The following is a 22,368-nucleotide window of genomic DNA, read 5'->3' as shown; positions in this document are numbered from 1 at the left end:
GCTGCGCGGCCCGACGTCCGGCGCGGCCTCCGCCAATCAGGACGCGGCGCCGCCGGGCGCGTGACCAAACACGCTCGGCCCTCCCACCGAGAGGAGGCGGGACGAGCTTCACGAGGCCGGGACGGTGGGCGGGGCTTAGCGGCGCGGGCGGGGGAGGGGAGGGCGGAGCCTGCGCCTGCGCACTCGCCTCCACGCCCGAGGGCCGCGCTCTGGGCCGCCACCTTGGGTCCGCCATGTTGGATGCCTCAGGCGCCCCAGACTTGGCTGAAGAGCCCAAAAGTTCCACAGACACACACACAGGGAATGAGAATGGCTTGTTCCACAGGCGATCACAGATTTAATGACGGAGGGCCCCAACAGTTCTTGTTTTACACATAAGAAAACGGAAGTTCGATGATTTGCCCAAGGTCACTCTGATGGAGCTGGGATTTGAACTCAGATCCCTGAGAAGCTGACAAAAGGGCCACCACCCTTGTTGTAACTTGATTAGTCACGGAACGTTTAGGAAGACTTCTTAGTGACCAACCTACCCAACTCATACCTGAAAAACAGCCCCTTCTGCATCATAGTGGACAAATGGTCAGCTTTGTGCCGAAGCCTATTAGGTCTATTGACTGGGCCTAGGGTCAAGAAGACCCGAGACACTTACTAGTCGAGTGACCTTGGACAAGTCACTTGACTTCTGTTTGGTTGAGTGTCCTTAAGCAGGACCGCGAGGTGGCACAAGTGGAAAGAGCACTGATCCTGGAGTAAGTAAGTAAGGAGGATGCGGGTTCCAATCCCGTCTCACATGCTTGACACTAGCTGTGTGACCTTGGCCAAGTCACTTAACTGCTTCACATCCAGGGCCACCTCCAGTCGTCCTGATTCATATCTGGCCAATAGTATTTCTTACCCCTTACCCCCATTGAGGGTGAGATATTATGAGATAATAATTATAAAGTGCTTTGCACCGTTCAATGTGTGTGCTTCATTTAAGTATTAGCCATTATTTTTTGGTTGCTTACTTTCAAGGGTGAGGATGGAAATGAGATAATATTTGGAAAGCACTTCGCATAGTTCTTGGAATATGATAAAGATTGTACAAAAGTTTGCCATTATTGTCATTATTCTTTACTAATTTAAAAATGTCACCAGAAACGAAAATATGAGATTAGTCTGGTGTGACCTGATCTAAATGAAGTCATACTGGCTCTCTGAGAGCACCATTTTTGTAGAGGGTTCCTAAACTATCTCTAATCATTTATTCCAGTATTTTTCCAGGAACCAAAGGCAAGATTCCTACCATATAGCTGACGTCAAAGGTATAATTTTGTTAAAGTTATATTCCTGGTCAAGGGTTGGTCAACTCACTCAGATTATTGTGAGGAACAGAAATTAGATTTAGAAAAGAATATGTGTCCTGTTCCTTGTTCTTTAATCCAGGAAAGAATGGGTCTGCTCTTAGGCTAGCATTGTATAAGGATAATACTCTTGGATGAGATTTTGTGCAACCATGGAATGACCTTCAGGGAGGAATAAGGTTTTGTCTGTTCTTATTTATACCTCTGCTCAGGGTAGTCTTCTTGGACAATAAATCCTAGAGAATAAAAGTTCTTGTCTAATCTATATTTTCCGTCATTTTATTTTAACCCTTTATTTTTAAGGTTTACATTGACATTTTCTTTGCTTTTTTTAAAAAAAATTGGAACTTTTTCCTCTTATAAGTACTTACAGTACTTCATTTCTTCACTTTCTTTGAAATGTCATTGATATGAGATTATCAATCAAACTTGACAGTTTTTTTCATGTCTGATGATTGAATTCATCTGGACCAAGTGAACCTGAATTCCTCAAGGACAGCAGCCTCCTCTCATACAGTCTCCATATTTATTTTGAGAATCAACTCTCTATTTGATATTTTTGTTCTCTTTCCAGCCAAAAGATACCAAAATAGAATAGGATGATAGAATGAGAAAACAGAGGGGAATAGAATGTTTAAAAGTTTTGGTGAGGATGAAGAATAGATCTAGGAAAATCAGAGAAATAGATGAAAAGATAGATGCAACCACATAGTTTAGTACCTACTGAATATATGCTTAAACACTGTGTTCATGGAGGTTGATGAGGCTGCTGGTTCGGGAAGCCAGGGTATTTTCTATGTTACATCCATAGCAATGTTGAGGTCCCTAAAATCTAAAGGCAGTGCTTAAGAAGAAGAGGAAGATTCTGAGCTCTGAAATCGAGAAGAGAGTAAAGGGCTGGCCATGAAGTCAGAAAAACCTGGGGCCAAGTTACTTTTTTGATCTAGGCAACTTACTCAGATTATACCAATGTTTGTACTTTTTTTTTGCTTTTGCAAGGCAATGAGGTTAAGTGACTTGCCTAAGGTCACACAGCTAGGTAATTATTAAAGGTCTAAGTCTGGATTTGAACTCAGATACTCCTGACTCCAGGGCCAGTGCTCTATCCACTGTGCCACCTAGGCGTACCACCTAGCTTTGGAGTTGGGAGGACAAATTGTTGTTCTTGATCTTGGCAAAAGGCCTCTTCCAGTTGCAACCTTCTTTAATTTGGATGATAAATAGAGTTGCACAGTTTTGAGGACCTGAATTCCACAACCCAGATCTGGAGACTTTGGAGATAAAAGAATTCTCTTATCTCAGCCAGGATGCAACTTAGACAGCTAATATAATTAGTGATTATGGCCTAAGTTCTGTCCTGCTCCTTCTATAACCTAATTCTTCTATGCCCTAGCTTAAAGCTTTCTCCTCTTGGTTTATCCTTGGAGGAGACATACAACATATGGTCATTTTTACATTTTATGGCAGTGAACCGCCTGCTGGAGTTAGATTGCTTCATGTTCCATTTCCACCTGATTCTCTTGTTGCCCAATCCTTCCTATCAGAGTACAGGAGTGAAGATTGTTGGCCTTCTCCCTTGAGCTTCATTTCTAAACCCTCAGCAGTGTCCCAGGTACTCAATGGTCAGTTCAATGAAGAAACCAATGTTTGTCTTTGAAGGATTTAGAGATTTAGAGTCTCAAAAACTGGCTCAGACATTTTCTAGCTGAATGATTTCTGCTATCATCCTCTTCTCTCTCTGTCTCTGTCTGTCTGTCTGTCTTTCTCTCTGTCTCTGTATTTGTCTCTCTCTCTCTTTCTCTCTGTCTCTTTGTCTCTCTCTCTCTCTCTCTCTCTCTCTCTCTCTCTCTCTCTCTCTCTCTCTCTCCTTTTCCCATTGAGAACATTTAAACCAGACAATTTTACCACAAGCATTAGGCCTCCCAGTTAAACTATAAAGGTTGAAAAGTGAACATGATCCATAACAACTCCATGTACTGCTGTGGGTCCCTCTGTACTTTGCCTCATAACTGAGGTGTGATTCATATTCTGTTCCAGAAGCATCTTAATGCTTTCTACGATGGTGGAATGACTCCCTAGAAGACCAGAAATATGGATGATCCCATCTTCTTAGTGCATAAAAAGTGATAATGCTTAGCACCTTTTGTAGACATTCTTGAAATCAATATGCAGATTTGCTGCAGCTTGTAAACAGAGAAGCCGCAATTTAGGTTGGGGCCCTTTCAATAACTTAGACTAGCATGTTGGAGTTTTGCCCACCATCTTTGTTTGAGAAGTGGTGAACTCATAGGCAGTCTGTATATATCTTTGTCTAGCTCAGGAGTTCCCAGCCTTTTTTTATGGGTTTTTTTTTGCAAGGCAGTGGGGTTAAATGGCTTGCCCAAGGCCACACAGCTAGGTAATTATTAAGGGTCTGAGGTTGGATTTGAACTCAGGTCCTCCCAACTCCAAAGCCAGTGCTCTATCCACTGTGCAATCTAGCTGCACCATTTGCGCCACCTAGCCGCCAAGTACCTAACCTTTTGGGGGGATTTTAGACTCCTCTGCAGTCTGGTGAAACATCTGGACTCCTCAGAGTAATGTTTTTAAATCCATAAAATCCATAGGATGATAAAGGTGAGCACCTGTATTGAAAAACAATTTTCAAAATATTGAAAAACTCTAAGTTCATGGACAACTTATTAAGAACTCCTGGACTTGCTGAACATGACATTCATCTAGTTAGATGATGCTACTGCTGCTTTGACTGATGATGTTATTTTCCATGAGTATAGATGTAAGTAAAAAAAAACTGGTAGGTGACTGGCAGGAAATCAATTTGTAAAGCTAACTAATATAATCACTGCCAGCCCTTAAGAAAAAAAAAAGCAAAAAAAGAATACTATATTAACTGTCTAACCTGACTCATTTTCATTAAAATTGGTTTCTTAATAAGATCTTATTAAGGCTTGTATAGGGATTTGACATGGGTGAAAGTTCTGGAGTTCTGGAGGGATTTGACATGGGTGAATTCTGTATTGGGATTTGACATAGGTGAAAGTCATCCTGAGATCATCACCTAGGAACTGTGACGAGTCATCTTGAGGCAGCTTCATTGATCTAGGTTTAGTCCAGATTCATGGGCAGTATCTTTCAGGAATGGGGGTGGGGGGTCTGGTTACAGTTGCCATACAGTTCCACGTGGAACTCTCATATGGGATAATTTCAGAATGTCTAGAATAAGGGATGGTAGATGATGAACTCCTTCTCTGGGTACTTTTGAAGTACCATATTCAGACCTGGATTTTATGATATTTTAGGAATTACTAGACTATTGTCCTGAACTCTTGATTGATTTTCCAGATTCCCTCTACACCTCTGACTAGTCTTCATACAGCTAGCAAAGTAATCTTCCAGAAGCACAGATTGGAGCATGTCATCTCCTTGTACAGTTGACAAAGTCACCTTCCAAAAGCACAGATTGGACCATATCATCCCTTTGAACAGTTAGTAAAGTCATCTTCCACAAGCACAGGTTGGACTATGCCACTCCCTTGTTCAGGAACTTTTCTGTGACTACCTATTACCTGCAGGTTAAAATACAAATAATAGCTTGCCATTAAATGCAATCTGTCTCCAGTCTGCCTCCAGGATTTTCTAGCCAAACTGGAATAAATCTTGTCCTGAATGTTCCAACTAAGCTGGTTTTCTTGTTCCTTGAACTAAGCAAATCTTCTGCCCCACCTGCTTTTGCATAGTCTGTATCTCTTGCTTGGAAGGATCTCCCTACTTACCTCCACCTCTTAACATTCCTGCCTCCCTTGCAAGATGGAGCACCCTCTTATGGGAAGCCTTGCCAGGCCCTCCTAGTTCTTAGTGCTTTCTCTTTTTACATGCCCTAGTAGATATTTATCCTTTCTACCATTTTGAGTTTCTTCTAGGCCCTTGGTTTGGTTTCTGACTCTCTGAACTTTGCCATGGTTCTTTCCTCATCTCTTTACCTCCTCCTTCTATCTTTTTAGCTCATTTTAATGGGTTGTCTTTCTCCATTAGATATAAGCTTCTTGAGGGCAGGGATCATCTTTCTTTTTTTGTCCATATTTTATACTCACCTTCTCCATTTGCCTACATATTATATTCCTCCAGGAGAATGTGACAGGAACATTTCTAGTTTGTTTTTGTGCCTCCAGTATCTACCATAGAACCTTCTACCCAGTAGGCACCTGCCAGACTAGATTGACTTAGACAATCTGGAGCACTTCGACAAAAGATCCACCAGAATGGAAAGAGGACCAGAGTCCAAGAAACTGGATAGAAGGAATTGTAGGAGACAGGCTGGGGAATTGGGCTGGGGAATATGATGGCATTTGAAGGATTGTCCTGTAAAAGGGGACTTCAATTTGATCTTGGATTCACAGAAGATAACTAGTAGCAGTGGGTAGAAGTTAGAGAGAGGCAGATTTAAGTCGGATATGAGGGAAAATTTCCTAATATTGTTTAGTCGTGGCTGATTCTTTGGAGATCATACTGTCCATTGGGTTTTCTTGGCAAAGATCCTGGAGTGTTTGCCATTTCCTTTTCCAGATCATTTTATAGATGAGGAAATGAGGTAAACAGGGTTAAAGGACTTATCTAGGCTCATACAGCTAGTAAATAAGAAAAGTGATGATTTTCTATTATATTAATAACCAATTATTAAATATGGATTAAAGTTTTTCCTTTCTATTTTGTTATTCAGGGACCAGCCCTCGTAGGTCACAAAATATCAGGTGTTTTTGGCCCTAATAAAGATCTAAACAACAAATGTTATCTCTTAGATTTTGGTTTTAAGAAAGCACAAACTGCTAGGTGGTGCAGTGGATAAAGCACTGGCTCTGGAGTCAGGAGTACCTGGGTTCAAATTCAGTCTCAGACACTTAATAATGACCTAGCTGTGTGGCCTTGGGCAAGCCACTTAACTCCATCTGCCTTGCAAAAACCTAAAACAAAAAGAAAGCACAAACAGAAATTTGGTTAACATACATGTTTAATAATTCTTTGAAGCTCTGTGGCCAGAAATGGATAAGTATGTTGGGGTGGGGAGGGGAGGGTGGCAGTCTGGTTAGCTAAGCCTCCAAAATGATATTTTAGAACACATATTTATAGGAAATAGACAAAGGATTATAGCATGGTTAGCAGCAGTCAATGAAGTCACAGCATATGTTATAGTGCCCTTCCCCAATTTTAGGATGTTTGCCTCATGTCATCACCCATTAGGGGGGCATGGATGCTTTTATCTTAAGGCAGAATGTCTGGGTCTTGCCTGCCACAAATTTTCAATAAACATGAGATTCTCTTCAGGATGTCTGTCACATCTTGTCACAATAGGGGATTTGCGGTCGCTTTTGGAAAGATTATCAGACAAATTTCCTGTTCTCCAAATAAGGAGGATTTTGACATTTTTTTACACTCAGATTTGAGGGAGAGAAGCAGACTTTGAACTATAAGTTTAAAACATACATATATGTATAATTCACTGTACACATAGATTATTCAGCCAGTCTCTGAAGAACAGGACTGATGGAAGAATTTGGCTTAATCCTCCTGCGGATCCCACCCAGCTAACTTTAGAAGATCTTACATCTGTTTTGAGTGAGTTACAGAATCTAATGCAGGTGCATCCTAGCCTTAAGGCATTGAACTCATGTCCTTTAACCCCTCCATTTCAGTCTAGGGGAACTCAATGCGTGAAGAATTGTGTTCAGATTGTTGGAGGTGACTGAGTTTCTTGAATAAGTCAGGTTATATCCACCCCTTCATTAATGCTCACCAATCAGGATTGATTTTCAACGGTCAGAGCTCTCTTTTTCTAAATGTATCTAACTATTCAGGGATCTTTATGGTTTTATTAAGAGAAACCACTGATCATCAATTTATTAATTATCAGCTAGGCCAATTAACAAATTGATTTCTGGGTAGTTGATACTTAAAAAATTGATTGTCAATTATCCAGAAACTTTGTCTCTCGGTTTTTTCATTTTTCTCTTAAGAATCTGAGGCTGGGGGCAGCTGGTGGTGCAGTGGATAGAACACCTGCCCAGGAGTCAGGAGGACCTGAGTTCAAATCTGACCTCAGACACTTAATAATGACCTAGCTGTGTGGCCTTGGGCAAGCCACTTAGCCCCATTGCCTTGCAAAAAACCCTAAAAAAACCCAAAAGAATCTGAGGCTGCATTTGAACTCAGGGTGATACATCTTCCTGATAACAGGACTGCTCTATTCACTGAAACATCTAGCTGTTCCTTCCTTCTCTAGTGGATTAAGGGAAACTGAGGTTATGATTTGCCCAAGGTCTCATAGCTTTCAAGTATCCAAGACCAGATTTGAATGCAGGTCTTTCTGACTTCAGGTTCAGTACTCTATCCACTGTACCACCCAGTTACCTATTCATAATTAGAACCATTCAAAACTGGAATGAATGGACAACTTTGGGTTCTCTCTGTAATTTTTTTTTAGGTTTTTGCAAGACAATGGGGTTGGAGGCTTGCCCAAGGCCACACAGCTAGATCATTATTAATGTCTGAGGTCGGATTTGAACTCAGGTCCTCCTGACTTCAGGACCGGTGTTGTATTCACTGTGTCACCTAGCCTCTCCCTCCCTGTGATTTTCAAGCAGACTCATCAGCAATTCTATAGCTCTAGAAGGGACCTCAGAGGACATCTAATATAATTACTGAAGTTCACATATGAGGAAATTTGGGGAAGTTACTTGTAAACATCAGAAACATTCCTCAGACTTGAGTCAGTACTTTTCCCATTGCCCTGTTCTACATTCTGGTTCAAATATGGGTTAGACTAGATGACCTTTGGCATTTCTTCCAATCTGAATTTCTTGGAAAAGTACTGATTAACTTATTTACCTTCTCAAAGGGAAACAAGCAGACCTTCCTTAAATTCTACTACCTACAGATTCCAAGGGCTGCCGAGGAAGTGCAAGGAGACTTTAAACTGATTAATGAGCTGTAACTGAGATCACCCAGGCTGGGAGCACACATATCTCATTGCAGGCATGGAGGATGGCCAGCAAGATGCAGCTCTGACTTTAAAAAGCTTTTGTTTTGTTCATTTGTGTCTGACTCTTTGTGATCCCATTTGGGGTTTTCTTGGTGGAGATACTAGGGTGGTTTGTCATTTCTTTCTCCAGTTCATTTTATAGATGAGGAAACTGAGGCAAACAGGGTTACATGACCTGCCCAGGGTCATGCAGTCAGTAAATGTTTGAGGCTGGATTTGAGCTCAGGAAGATGAGTCTTGCTGATTTCTAACCTGACACTCTATACTACCCCTCTAAAAAAGATAGCCTTTCATATTTAAAAAAATATAAAAACTAAAACAAAACCCCCAAACCATTAAAAGGAAACATACCATCACAAAAACTGAAGAAAAAAATCCACCAATGTCTTTGCTTTCTTATATTCTTTTTGGATGAACTTGTATTAGCATTTCTTTCTTAGGGTCATTTCTCTTTCAGTTTGCATTGGCCCTTGACCAGGACATTAGTTTGCTGCTGGGGAAACTGTAACTTTCTGTTTTCATCTTTATTACCTGAGAATGCCACAGAAAAAGTGGCAGAGGTTCTAGATGAGTTGTGCTGTCCCTTGACAAAGTTTTTTTCCTGCCATATCATTCCAATCAGCTTTAGTCTACTCCTGCGAGTCTGCTTGGGTATTTGCCTAGAGGTCTCTGGGGATCACTTGGACTTTTGGCCCCTTTGAGAGGAACTGGAAGATAGAATACTCATACTCTCACATATGGGAAACTTTCTAGGGCTAACCCTCCCTTCTGCCTTAGCTGCTGGTCACCCACCCTCTCTAATCTGATAGTCTCCAATTTATCCTGGTTACTTTTTTGTTCCTACATAGCTGTTTGCAGGCTGTCTTCCTCATAGACACTTTTAATAACTAATTGACTGCCTGTCTTGTATGTACTTATTTATATAAATAAGAGTTTCTTCCAATTAGAATGTAACCTTCTTGAGACTGGAGCTTGCTTCCCCCAATTTTATTCATCCAGCCATTATTTATCCATTATTCAATTTATGCATTGGATATCCACTGCTTAGCTCGTCTCGTCTCCTAGTCACATAGTAGGTTCTGAAGTGCTTGTGGATTGATTGAATGGCAGCTAGGCAGTCTATAGACTTCAATGGAATCTTGATTCAGCACCCCAACCTGCATGGTTCATCTTTGCATCTGTTGAGGACTGGTATTCTTTAAGTGTTGACCATGAGACTTGAAAGCCTGGAAACTGAACCCTAGAAGATACACAATTTAGAGAGAAAGAAAGAGATGTGAGTGGGGGAGGAGAAAAAGTGGGAGCCAGAGAGGGAGAGACAGACAGAAGGAGGGCAGGGGGAGGGTGTTGCTTTAATAGGGACCATGATGCATAGATTGAGGAAAGAAGGTTGGTCTTGGAGGCAGGAACAGTTGGGTTCAAGCCCTGCCCCTGCCCATCATTTCATTAGCACATGGGCCTGCTCTGTGCCAGTCATTGTGTTAGGTGCTAGAATACAAGGACAAAAGAAAAATCCTTCCAGCCTTAAGGAGCTCAAAATCCAGTGAGAGAAACACACATATATAACGCTATATGCAAAACAAACACATAAATACAAGAGAGTTTGTGGTGATAATCCTAGGGGAAAGGGAAGAGCTACTTTCCCTAGTTGATTTGATAGTCACTCTAGCTCAGACCTGGGCTCTATCCTCAAGGAACTTACCTTCTACCACATGTAGTGTGACCAGACCAAGTTACCTGCAAGCGGCCCTAGCAACTCTTTAATTCTATGAGTTATGAAGGAGTTGCCAGTTTGTGCCCAAAAAGAGAGGTACCAAGATGGGAAGACATACACTGAAGAAGTTATAGTTCTACACTGATTCCCCTTGCCCACTAAAAAAATTAAAATAAAAACCAAAATACATGGGAACGTATTAGCTCAAAAATAAGTATGTGCCATGAGAAACAGGAATAATAATCATAAACAGTAAGGCATAGTTCTTTCTAGAAAGAGGTTGTCAGTGGATTAACAATTGTCACCTGTTTTAAAATCTATCAGTCTCCCTGGATATGAGGCCATGTGTACTTCCCAAATCCTATAATGGAGAGTGGGAAAGTGGGAAAGAGATCCCTGATCACTTCTCTGCCTATTTAAAGAATCTCCTATCCAAATTCCGGGTCTTATCAAGACCAGGAAGTTGCCCCATCAACTTGTGACCCATGGGGCAGCTTACCTATACCAACCTGAGCCATAGTGAAGGGTAGGATCTTTCCCCTCCTTTGTTAAACAGCTAGAAGGTGTCCCTTGTTAATGATGACATTGCTAAGCATTTCTGAGCCCAGGAAGCTTCATAAAACATGAGAGGAAAATGATTAAGATTTACCAGGTCAAAGTTTCTTAGCTTAGACAAGACTCCAGGCTGGTAAAATAATTGAATTCTCTGCCTTGAACTGATTTCTGTGCTATCACTTCATTGACTCAGGAGCCAGTGAAAAGGAAAGAACTAGTGATGGAAAAGCAGGCTGTAAGGAGTTAATTTAAAAAAAAATAGGTGTTTAAAAGTAAGACCATTTTAGTGATAAAAGGCTTTGTGGACCAGGAACCATTTACCATGGACCAAGCAGTTGGGAAACAATTCTCTGAGTCATTGAAACTCACTTCTAGTTATTCATGCTGTTTTCAGAGCTCAGGAAACAATCTATATGATAAAAGTAGACATTAGAATAGCTCATGCTTCAGTCACTCCTTATGAACGCCTAAATTCCAAGGTTGTAGGACCCAGAAAGTCAAATCCACTTATTCTGTATCAGTTGAGTCTACTTAATGAAATAAATATTAATTACATCTTATATGCAAAGAAATTGTGCTAGATATTAGGGAATCCAAAGACAAAAATTAATCAATCCTTACCTTTAAGGAGTTTATATTCTAATGGGGAATATAGGGGGAGGAGCTCGATATATACACCTAAAAATTGAATAAATTGAATAAATAAAAATACAATAAATAAATATTGTTGTAAATACAAATTCTACAAAAGAATTTAGTGATGGAGGGAGAGCTTCAACACGTGGGGGCAAAAGTCTAGTATAGGAGAGGGTAGCACTTGAGATGACTCTTAAAGAAAGCTAGTGAAGGAAAGGAGAGGAGTGAGGGGATTTAAAGTAGGTGAGGTCAATGGGATGACATGTACAGAGGCACTGGGATGGGAGATGGAATACTGAATTTGGGGAACAGCAAATAGTCTGGTTTTGATGGGATTTAAAATATATACGGGAGAATATGAAATCAGTCTGGAAAGATAAGTTGGAACCAGATTGTAAAAAGGCTTTAAAATGCCAAAGAGAAAAGTTAACTTTCATCTCAGAGACAATAAGAATCCGTTCAAGAAGCTTCTTGAGCTAGCAAGACTTAATAAGTCTTGTGCTTTAGGATGATTATTTTGGCAGCTGGGTGGAGGATATATGGGGCAAGGGAGACACTAGAAGTAGGGAGTCCGGTTAGGAGGACGTAATAGTGATGGGGAAGAGATGATGGACTGGTGGTGATAATGGTGATGTGAGTGGAGAGAAAGGGAGAAACATGGTGGACATAGAACAAAGATTCTGAAATTGATTCAATTATAGGGGCTGAAGGAGAGGGAAGAGTCATAAACATTTCCAAGAATGAACATCTCAGCAAAATTTCTGGAACCTTCTAAACGTCCAGTAACTTCTCAAAGAGTTTGATCATTCATGAACTTTTCCAAGTTATGTCAACATAAGTGCCAGGGACAAACAGAAGTAAAAAGAAAGACAGTTCCTGCCCTGGAGGAGCTTATATTCTAGTGAGAGAAGACAATGAATGAAAGCAAAGTGACTAGTAAGTGATAGGGAGAAAGGGAGCAGGAGAGAAAGGTGCCCAAGCAGAGTCATGGTGGGGAAAGAAGACAGAGAGTTAGGATTGGAACCCAGAGAAATGAGAATGAAAATGACTGGCCTAGAGCTTCCTCAAAATGTAGGTTCCGGGAGGAGCTGACTAATATGAGGAGGGGGCTGCATAGTTTCCAGGGTGAGAAGGCTGATGGAACATCAAATAATTGCTTTCTATATGCTTCAAAACCACGAGGAATAGTATGGGACATTATCAGGCTTTTAGCAAAGAAAAATAAAAGCTTAAGACATGTTTTCTGAACTTACAACCTAGTTTGGAAAATGAAATATGTACTCAGGAGAGTAAATTATAGCTTTGTGGAAAGTAGTAACTTCAGTTCATCCTGATAATATAATCATAAAATTTTTAGACCTGGAAGGGACTTTGTAGAGACCATATCATAGTCTATCCTACCTTCTTAGTTTTCAGATAAGCAAACCGAGGCCCCAAGGACCCCTGACCTGTCAAAGATCCTTGCAAAGCAAGTTAGTGTTGATGGTAGCTTTCATTCATATGTCACCTTAAGGTGTTCAGTAGTTAGGTGGCACTGTGAATAGAGCAATGGTTTTGTAATTGGGAATATTCATCTTCACGAGTTCAAATCTACATGAGTGATCCTGAGCAAGTCACCCAACCACATTTGCCTCATCAGAAAATGAGCTGAAGAAGGAAATGGCAAACCATTCTAGTATTTGACAAGAAAAGCCTAAAATAGGGTCGGGGAAGAGTCAGACTTGACTGAACAACAGGTGCTTTGAGAAGATTTTCTCATTTGACTTTCACCACGATTCTGGGATGAGGGGTGCTATTATTGTTCCCATTTTATAGATGAAGAAACCAAGAAACCAAGGCAGACTTTGCTTAAGTGACTTGCCCAGGGGCAGCTAGGTGGCCCAGTGGATACAGCACTAGCCCTGGAGTCAGGAGGACCTGAGTTGAAATCTGGCCTCAGACACTTAATAATTACCTAGATGTGTGACCTTGGGCAAGTCATTTAACCCCTTTGCCTTAAATAAATAAAAATTTAAAAAAAGATACTTTAAGTGACTTGCCCAGGGTCACACAGCTTAGTGTCTGTGATTAAGCAGGACTAGCGTCTAGGCCAGCCTCTTTTCCATTCTGCTGGAGCATTTATTTTTGTAGGCAGTTGAGTATGCTCTGGTTCATGGCCAGGCTTCTAAAGAAGGATGGATGCTACCATTGTTCACCGGAGCTGAGGACAAAAAAAGAATCAGAGCAAAAACATCCCTCCGATAGCAGTCCTTGATGGTGCAGAGCTGAATTTTCCATGGGCATACAGGAAGAGAAAAACACAAAGATGAAAGACCCTATTTCAAGAGCTCCTTTGCCTTCAAGCAAGGTGTGATTGGGGGAAGGGGAGCCATCAGCCTGGAATCATATTAAACATGAAGTGAGGCTCAGACTGGGAAAAGGAATGTGTAAATTAGTCTCTCGCAGCTGAGTTATTTCTGCCTCCCACTCCCAAGTGCTACTGTGTTCCATAGGCCTTTTGGCTCATTTTGTTCAACATTAGTGACACATTAGAGGCAGCAGCCAAAGAAATCAATTCTGCTATAAATATAATGTTTGTTAAATATTTAAAATTTTTTTTCTTCCTGTTGGTCAAGTAAAGATACATAAGTTGTATTCAAGAGGGTAGGATTGTTGTAGAAAATTTATTCTTCCATGGATGTCTCCAACCTTGAAACCAGAAGCCATCACCAAACCAAGGAAAAAACCCAGTCCTGTAAGAAGACCAGTATAGTGATCCATTATCGATAATCTCCTGGTTTTTTTTCCTCTGCCATTTTGGCAGATCTAGACTCATCAGGGCCATGAATGCTTGACCTCAAGTCAAAGTCTGTTCCCGTGTGAGCCCTCTCTGAGCCAAATTTCATCAGGATTCAAATCAAACAGATTTCATCTGTGCTGTGGAGGTATTACAAGGTGTCAGCTGGCTCCCTAGGCTATCAATAAAGGCGATGAATGCCACTCCAAGGGGGTAAACCAACATGGTTAGAAAAAGCTGGCAAGGCATGCACTGCAATAAAGAATGAGGAAGAGAAGATTAAAGGCATCTACCACAATACTGGGATAAGGCCAAAAAATTCTAGTTTCATTAGGATGGTCTTGAGTTAAATATATAATGGCCTTCTGGCAAGCTTTTAAACCTATTGAAAGATAAGCCGAATTCCTATTTGTATTTTTGCTTTCTAAGATAGATATCAGAGCTGGTATTATTTCCCAGGGGGACTTTGCACCAGCAGTATTTACTTCAGAAAACAAGGTAACATAGGGAAAGAATGTTGTTAGACCATCTCCTGTTTTCTTTGTAGCAGAGGAAGGGAGAGAAGGGCACTCATTGGGAAAACAGATAACATACTGGAACTAAACTTCCATCACAGCCCCCTCCTCCCAGTTCAGTTGGAGAAAGCTGCTCTGAATAACCAAGAACCCTGAAAAGCCAGCTGTCCCCTTATTTCTCCATCTCTGCTCTTAGACATGCCTCCCTAGATGGCCAATATTGATAGGGTGTGAAATCACAAATCCCCCTGGAGGATTAAAGATGACTGCCAGGGCAGCTAGGTGGCACAGTGGAGAGAGCATGGACCCCAGAGTCAGGAGGACCTGAGTTCAAATCCAGCCTCAGACACTTAATAATTGCCTAGCTGTGTGACCTTGGGTAAATCACTTAACCCCATTGCCTTGAATAAATAAATACAATTTTAAAAAGATATGAATTTTCAAAAAGAAGACTACTATAAGTTTAATTCAAAATATACACTTATTAAATACCACCTATATGTGAAACCTTGGGCTGGATACTGGGGATAGAAAGACCTTGGGGATACAAATAGACTTTGCCCCTATTTTATGGAGTTGATGAAAATAAATAATGCCATGTGATTAGATTGAAAGAGAAAACTGAGGTGACCAGGAAAAATTCTGTGTAGAAAGGACCTTGTTAAGGTTTCCAAGAGATGAATATGAGGTCATGCATTCAAGTAATGAGAGAGGTGGAGGTTTATCATGTTGATTGCATGAAGGAGAGTAATGGGAAATGTTTAGAAAGTTGAATGAGAGCTGGAAGGTGGAACTTTATCCTGGAAGTAAAAGGGACCTACTGAATATTTTTGAACAGAGGATAAGACATAACGATGGGGGCAGCTAGGTGGAACAGTGGATAGAGCACTGACGCTGGAGTCAGGAGGATCTGAATTCAAATCCTGCCTCAGTCACTTAATAATTGCCTAGCTGTGTGACCTTGGGCAAGTCACTCAACCCAATTGCCTTAAATAAATAGAATTAAAAAAAAGACATAATGGCTAGGAGCTGATTTGGAAAAGGAGAAGATGGGAAGCAGGGAGATCAATTAGGAGGCTAGAGTATTATTTAGAGGTCATAGGAAAATAGATTTGAAGCTGAAGGATATCTAATCCAGATCCATTATTTTAAGGGTGAAGTGGTGACTTACCCAGCATGTTAGCACATATGGGAAAGGGTAATTTGGAATTCGATCTTATGGTCATATGGTCCAGTATTCTTTCAATGATACTTGCAGAGACTGAAGGAGTATGGGGACTATGTAGATGGAGGAAGATGGTGAGAAAGGTGGAGTATAAAAGGTGAGGGACAGGAAGAGCCAAGAATGACCATGAATTGTGAGCTTGAGTGACTGGAAAAGTATTATGTCCTCAACAGAGATATCCAAAACAGAGTTTGGTGGAAAGGTAGATTTGGAGAAGACAGTGAATTTATTTTGGGGGATGAATATGTTGAATTTGAGATGACCATGGGATATCCCGGTGGAGATTTCCAGTAGACAGCTGAAAATTCAAGAATGGACTTTAAGAGATAGTTAAATATTGATCTTTATAGAGATAATTGGTCTTATGAGAAATCATTAGATCAGAGAGATAGATTATAGAGAGAAAAGGGAAGAGAGCCTAGCTTGGAATTTTGGGGGACACCCATGGTAACAGGTGGGAGATGATGGTGGACTGAGAAAGAGCAGTCTGTCAAGTTAGAGGAAAACCAGGAGAAAGAGCCAAAGGAAGAGAACCTTTCCAGGAAGAAGGTGTATTCAGCAGTCCTCAAGCTGTAGAAGTCAGGAAGGATGAGTCCTTAGTAAAGACCCCTGGAATCATTACTTGAGAGCATTGGTACTCCTAAAGGGAGCTATTTTAATAGTGGGATTGAAAGCCAGGTTACTGGTAACAAGATCTGGAGGGGAGATGGAATTTTAAAAGCTCAGGTCCACCCTCTCTGGGATGCCTTTCTCAATCCCATGAAAGCTTTGCCTTCGCCTCCACAGCTTGTCATCATCAGCAAGCTGTTTAACAAGAACTTAGGATCAGATTCAGGTCAGTGCATTTCAAGGAGGCTAAATATTGGATAAATGGTACCATGAGCAAATTCAAATGACGTAGCCCAGGGTTACCTGAGTGTATTCACAGTGGCTAACAGGTGTGAACTAATGTTCGATGACATAACCTTTCTTTGCACATGGTGGCTTTGTTCAATCCAGTTTGTCCCCCCCACCCCCAACTGAAATGAGATACTTCACCTTTCTCTTGTTATAGCCCAAACTCTTTTATTTCTTTTCTCATTGTGGATTTTTCTTATCCTTTTTTATTCATTTTCTTACTCTTTATTTTTAAAAGCCTTTGTTAGATGGAAGGAGGGTCTTTATCATTGTATACTTGTCTTATAAATCCTTAGGGGATGTCACTCCTGGACTAGAGTTTGATAGCATTTTATGACAGGACCACTGAGGGTTGCCATCCATTCTTGGAAAGTCTCTTCCCCCTCCAATAGTAGGACCTTCAAGTTGCCTTGCCTGGTAAGATAGATAAAATATTCCTAAGTATTATCTTTTTTTTTTTTGGCAAGGCAATGGGGTTAAGTGATTTGCCCAAGATCACACAACTAGGCAATTATTAAGTGGCTGAGACTGGATTTGAACTCAGGTCCTCCTGACTCCTGGGCTGATACTCTATTTACTGTGTCACATAGTTGCCCCAGGCTTCCTAGGTATTTCCAACCCCACAGTATCTTATTTTGTTATTTTCAGAAATTAGAGTCATAGAACCTTTGGTGTTTACTATACGGGTGGCTTAGGGAAATCACTTAGATTTTATAGACCTCAGTTTCCTCATCTGTAAAATGAGGAGGTTGGGCTGGGATGACCTCTGAAGTTTCTTCTGGTTCCAAATCTAATGACCCTATATACATCCACAAATGCATACAAATTTATATGTCAAATCTAAATCTTTCGGTTCTAAATCTTATGACCCTAAAATGATACATACACAAATGCATCCACATATACAAGTCAAATCAACAGACATTAAATGTTTACTGGATGCCACACAGAGTGCTAAGCCTTGAGAAAAACAACTCCCAGTTCCTTCTTTCAAGGTCAACATATATACAATATTTACACACATACATATGTTTATAGACATATATATGTATGTAAATACATATATGTACATACATTGGGTGGATATATAGTCACAATCACACCTACACAGAATTAGGGGAAATATGAATATAAAGATGGAGCCATTCAGGGGCCTGCTGAAGATTTCTTCTTTGATGAAATAGGACTTCCTTGTTCCTTTCTTTTGATTACTGTTGAATTTATTGGAACTGGGGTCTATTGTGTGTACTTGATTGCACAGGAGAAAGGATTGATGGCCTTTTTATTTTATTTTATTTTATTTTTTTCTGAGAAGGGAAAAAGACTTCTGGTTTTCATTTTATGAGAGAGGAATGTTCTATTGAATATTTTTTTAATTTGCTAAAAATTTTTTTTTATTTTTGCTGTTGGGAATGCAATCCTCCAGCAGAGAGACACAGAGTTAATGTTGTTTTAATATTTGTGCTACTCCAAAGCCAGGCAGGAGAAAGCCCCAGGGGAGTCCATGCTGGGGTGATCAGTAAAACAACTCCTTCTCCCACACTGGGAAGATGGAAATGCATCCGCAGGCCTAGACTAGAATCTTTTTAATTTCAGAGAGACCTGGGAAACCAAGAGTCTCTTTCTAGAGACCTGGTTATGAAACATATTGCCCATCTCCTGATGAAGTGGTAGACAACAGGGGCAGAATGGTGCATAAACTGTGAATATGTAATTGCTAGGACAGTGTATTTTCTAAATTATTTTTCCTTAGTTATAATGGAGGGGTCTAAAGGGGATTATTGAGAACTTAAAATGCAAGATTCTAGAAAAGGGAGGTTATTGGGAGGTCATAGTGATGTAAAAATAAATCTATAAATATCTTTTTTTTTAAAGAAAAGATACCAAGTTTTTCCTTGCTCTTATTCTAACCCAGGGATAGCAGAATTGAAAACATGAAGCTTTCTATAAAGATTCACAAGCATTTTTTTTCCAGACTAGTAATAAGCTAACTTTTATCTTGTACTTTGAGATTTGGAGTCAAATAATGCCTCAGACATTTACTTTGTTGTGTGACCCTGGGTAAGTCACTTCACCTCTGACAAACTTCTCATTCATAAAATGTGTACAAATAGAATCTACTATTCAGGGGCTGTTGTGAGGATCAAATGAGATACCAAGTAAAGTGCTTTGCAAATCTCAAAGTGCTATATAAATATCTACTATATATATATGTATATATATCTATATATCTATATCTATATCTATATATATATATTCTCATTTGAGATCTAGTAAAGAGGACTGATTCTGAGAGATTTTTTTTATCTACTTCAATGAAAAACTCCATGAGGGAAAGGGACTGTTGTCAAGTCAAGGAGTTTTTATTAAGTGTTTTTTTTTTTTTTTTGCCAGCCTTGTGTTTAGAATTGGGGGCTACCAAGAGAAACAGAAAGCCAGACCTCGCCCTCCAATGGGGACAGATGGCACAGAATGGGTGAGGAAGCCACCAGGTTTGGAGCATGGTGGAAGAAGAGTCAGAGAGGCATGAAGGAATGAGCTTCACTGGCTTAAGGTCATTTCTTAAAATGGAGGGTTTGGGAAGCACTGATACATCAAGCAAAAGGAGCCCCAAGGATGAAGCAGAGAAGGCTATTTGGTGGGGAAAGCCATAGTGCAGCTGGGGGGAGGACTTGTCTTTGTATCTTCAGAGCTTAGCACAGGTTTGCTGAGTCAAACTAAATTGAATTCTATTTTAGTAATTCAAAGAAGCTGTTTCTTATTGATATGTCTGTGGTCTCCCAAAGGGTCCCTCAACCTATCCACACCTTCTTGCCCTGTGGGATCCTTTCATTTAGGGACTAATCATAGATCTAGAAATCAGAAGTTCTAAACTGTAAAGATCTAAATCTCTCATTGTATCGATAAAGAAATGAAAACTTAGGCAAAGACTCTCCCATAGTCACACAGGGTCTTGTTGGTGTCTTCCCATAAAACCCACCCCCACTCCATAGGTGGCCCATTCATGTTGGGACCTTGTCTCTAAGTCTAACATTGGTAGGTTGGTTCTTTTCCTTCCTTATTGAAGAAGATTACCAAGAGACCAATGCACTGCCTGAGGTTGTTACATAAAAAGAAAGAAATTTGAGATTAAGTACATCTATTCAGGATTGCATTGAAAATCTCATTCTGTTTCCTTGATTCTATCTAGAGCATTGGTGTCAAACTCAAATAGAAATAGGGCACTAAAACCTAGAGAAGGATCCCTGTGGAGAACATATTGAGTTAGAAAACCACATATTTACAAGTTCTTTGTTCTGTTTTTTAATTTTATTAAATATTTTCCAATTACAGTTTAATCTGCTTCAGGCCTCATTTGGGAGTCTTCTGGGCTGCATGTTCAACCCCTCCAGTCTGAGGATTTGAGTTTTCTCTTGAGTTCAACCCACTCCTGTATGATGGACACAGATGGCTGCTGGGATTCAAATACAGAAAGCTGGAATCTCTGCACTATTCTCCTGCTTCCCCAATGTGATTCTTTTCTCTCAATTGCTTTTGGCTTGGCTGCCAGTCATCCTGTGGGTAATCAGTCATTAGGCTTGTCAATGAAATTCAGTTAATCAGAAATCATGAGTTTCTATTTCCATCCCAAACTTTCAATGTCAGAATTTCCATCTGAGGTTACCCTTCCCCACCTTCCCCAATTTTACTGATCCTGGACCTTTTTTTTTTCACATCACAGTCATCCCTGGGTATACCCATCTCCTCTCTGCTGCCTACTTTCCCCTTATTCCCATTATGCTTTCCCTTGTGTTGAAGAAAAACAGTTCACTAAAACAGACCCAGGATAGCAAGGTGGCTCAGTGGATAGACCACTGGGCCCGGAACCAGGAAGACCCAGTTCAGATTCAGTCTCAAACACTTCTTAGCTGTGAGACCCTAGGCAAGTCCTTTCACACTGTGCCAAAGAAGGAAATGGCAAACCACTCCAGTATCTTTGCCAAGACTCTTTGCTCTTTGCCAAGAAAACCCCAAATGGAGTCACAAAGAGTCAGAAAGGACTCACCAACAACAAAACACAGTGATCCAGTCTGTCATCTTATGTAGTTTTCCACATTCATCTCAAAACAATCTTGTGAAATAGGTGCTGTATACTCAGTATAAGTTGAAGAAACTGAAGCAGAGATTTAAGTGACTTGCCGAGGTCACACAGAAATTAAATGTCTGAGGCTGCATTTGGGCTCAGGTTTTCCTGATACCAGTCCCACTACTCCACCAGATGCCTCAAAGTAAAGCTTATCTAAAAGCAAGACTATTATTTTTTTGGAGGGGGAGGAGCATTTAGAGTTGATGAGATCAGGAAAGGTCTCACATAGGAGAGATGGTCTTGGAGCTCAGCTCTGAAAGGAGATGGAGAGAGGGCATTCCAGATCAAAGAAGAATCCTTGCAAAGATACAGAGACTGGGAGATGGAATTTCATATATGAGGATCAACAAGAAAACCCATTTATATGGATCTTGGAATGAAAAGGGGAATGATGTATAAGATAGAAGAGGTAGACTGGAACCCAGGTGTGGAGGTGTGGGGGCTTTGATGTTAAACAGGGGGTTTGCATTTGGTCCTAGAGGCAATAGGAAACCATTGGAGTCATAGACCTTAGAGGGTATTGAGTATTACTCCTTAATTTCATAAATAAATTATAAAGCTTATAAATAAATTTTGTTTATAAATAATTATATTTTCTAAAAATGTATAAATAAAATTATGAATATCATAAATAAATTATAAATCCTATAAACAAGGTTTCTTTATAAATAATTTTATTTTAAAAAAGTTATAAATAAAATTATGAATAATTTCATAAATAAATTAGAAATCTTATATAAATAGACTTTGTTTATAATTTTATTTTCAAATTTACAAATAACATTATGAATAATTTTATAAACAAATCATTTTGTACACAAAATTTAGCTTATAAATAATTTTATTTTCTAAAAGTTTATGAATAAATTTAAGATTAATTTTGTAAACAATTTAATAAATATATAACTAAATTTTATTTATAAATAATTTTATTTTCTAAAATTTATAAGTTCACTTATGAAATAAATTAAAAATCTTATAAATAAATTAAAAATCTTATAAATAAATTTTGTTTGTAATGTTATTTTCTAAAAATTTATAGATAAAATTTTGAATAATTTTATAAATGAGAAAATCGAGACCCAGAGAAGTGATTTGTCTAAGGTACACAGGTCAAAAGTGGGAGATGGGATCTGAACCCAAGTCCTCCCTGATTTTAAACTCTACACCTTCCCCAGTGTTCCATGTTGTCTCCTTCATCAATTTGAATTCCATGACTTCCACTTATACTTGGCTTTTCTGGATCTGGGTTCACCCCCTGTAAAATAAGGGGCTTAGACCAAATGATCTTTTAGCTCATTTCATAAATCTAAGATCCCATGAAGGCTAAGTGACTCTATTTTTGTCCTAAGGGACTCTTGTCTCCATTTTCCCATAAATGCTCCATTGGTGACCCTCCTGAAGTCTTGATGGTCTTAGGTTACATTGGCTGCTTCCTTTTTTAGAGTTAACAACAGATCCTTTAGATCATCCATTTGCTGCCTCTCATTCTTGCTCCCTGACTTGTCAGTTGCCTTCTCCAGACTGTACTTGTTTTTCCTTCTGCCT

At 39.9% G+C, this 22,368-nt stretch overlaps 1 long non-coding RNA gene across 1 annotated transcript; it reads left to right on the top strand.

Moving 5' to 3' along the window:
• The first annotated feature begins 163 nt into the window (after positions 1-163).
• Positions 164-20,388, top strand: LOC141491415 (uncharacterized). The gene is made up of 3 exons (XR_012469598.1): positions 164-753; positions 19,089-19,332; positions 20,028-20,388. It is a non-coding gene; the product is annotated as an uncharacterized LOC141491415 (long non-coding RNA).
• Positions 20,389-22,368: the final 1,980 nt, after the last annotated feature.

Source organism: Macrotis lagotis, chromosome 1 (assembly GCF_037893015.1).
Source record: "Macrotis lagotis isolate mMagLag1 chromosome 1, bilby.v1.9.chrom.fasta, whole genome shotgun sequence".
Classification (NCBI taxonomy): domain Eukaryota; kingdom Metazoa; phylum Chordata; class Mammalia; order Peramelemorphia; family Peramelidae; genus Macrotis; species Macrotis lagotis.
Note: the sequence above shows the minus strand (reverse complement) of the source record. Positions and strands in the feature narration are given on the sequence as shown.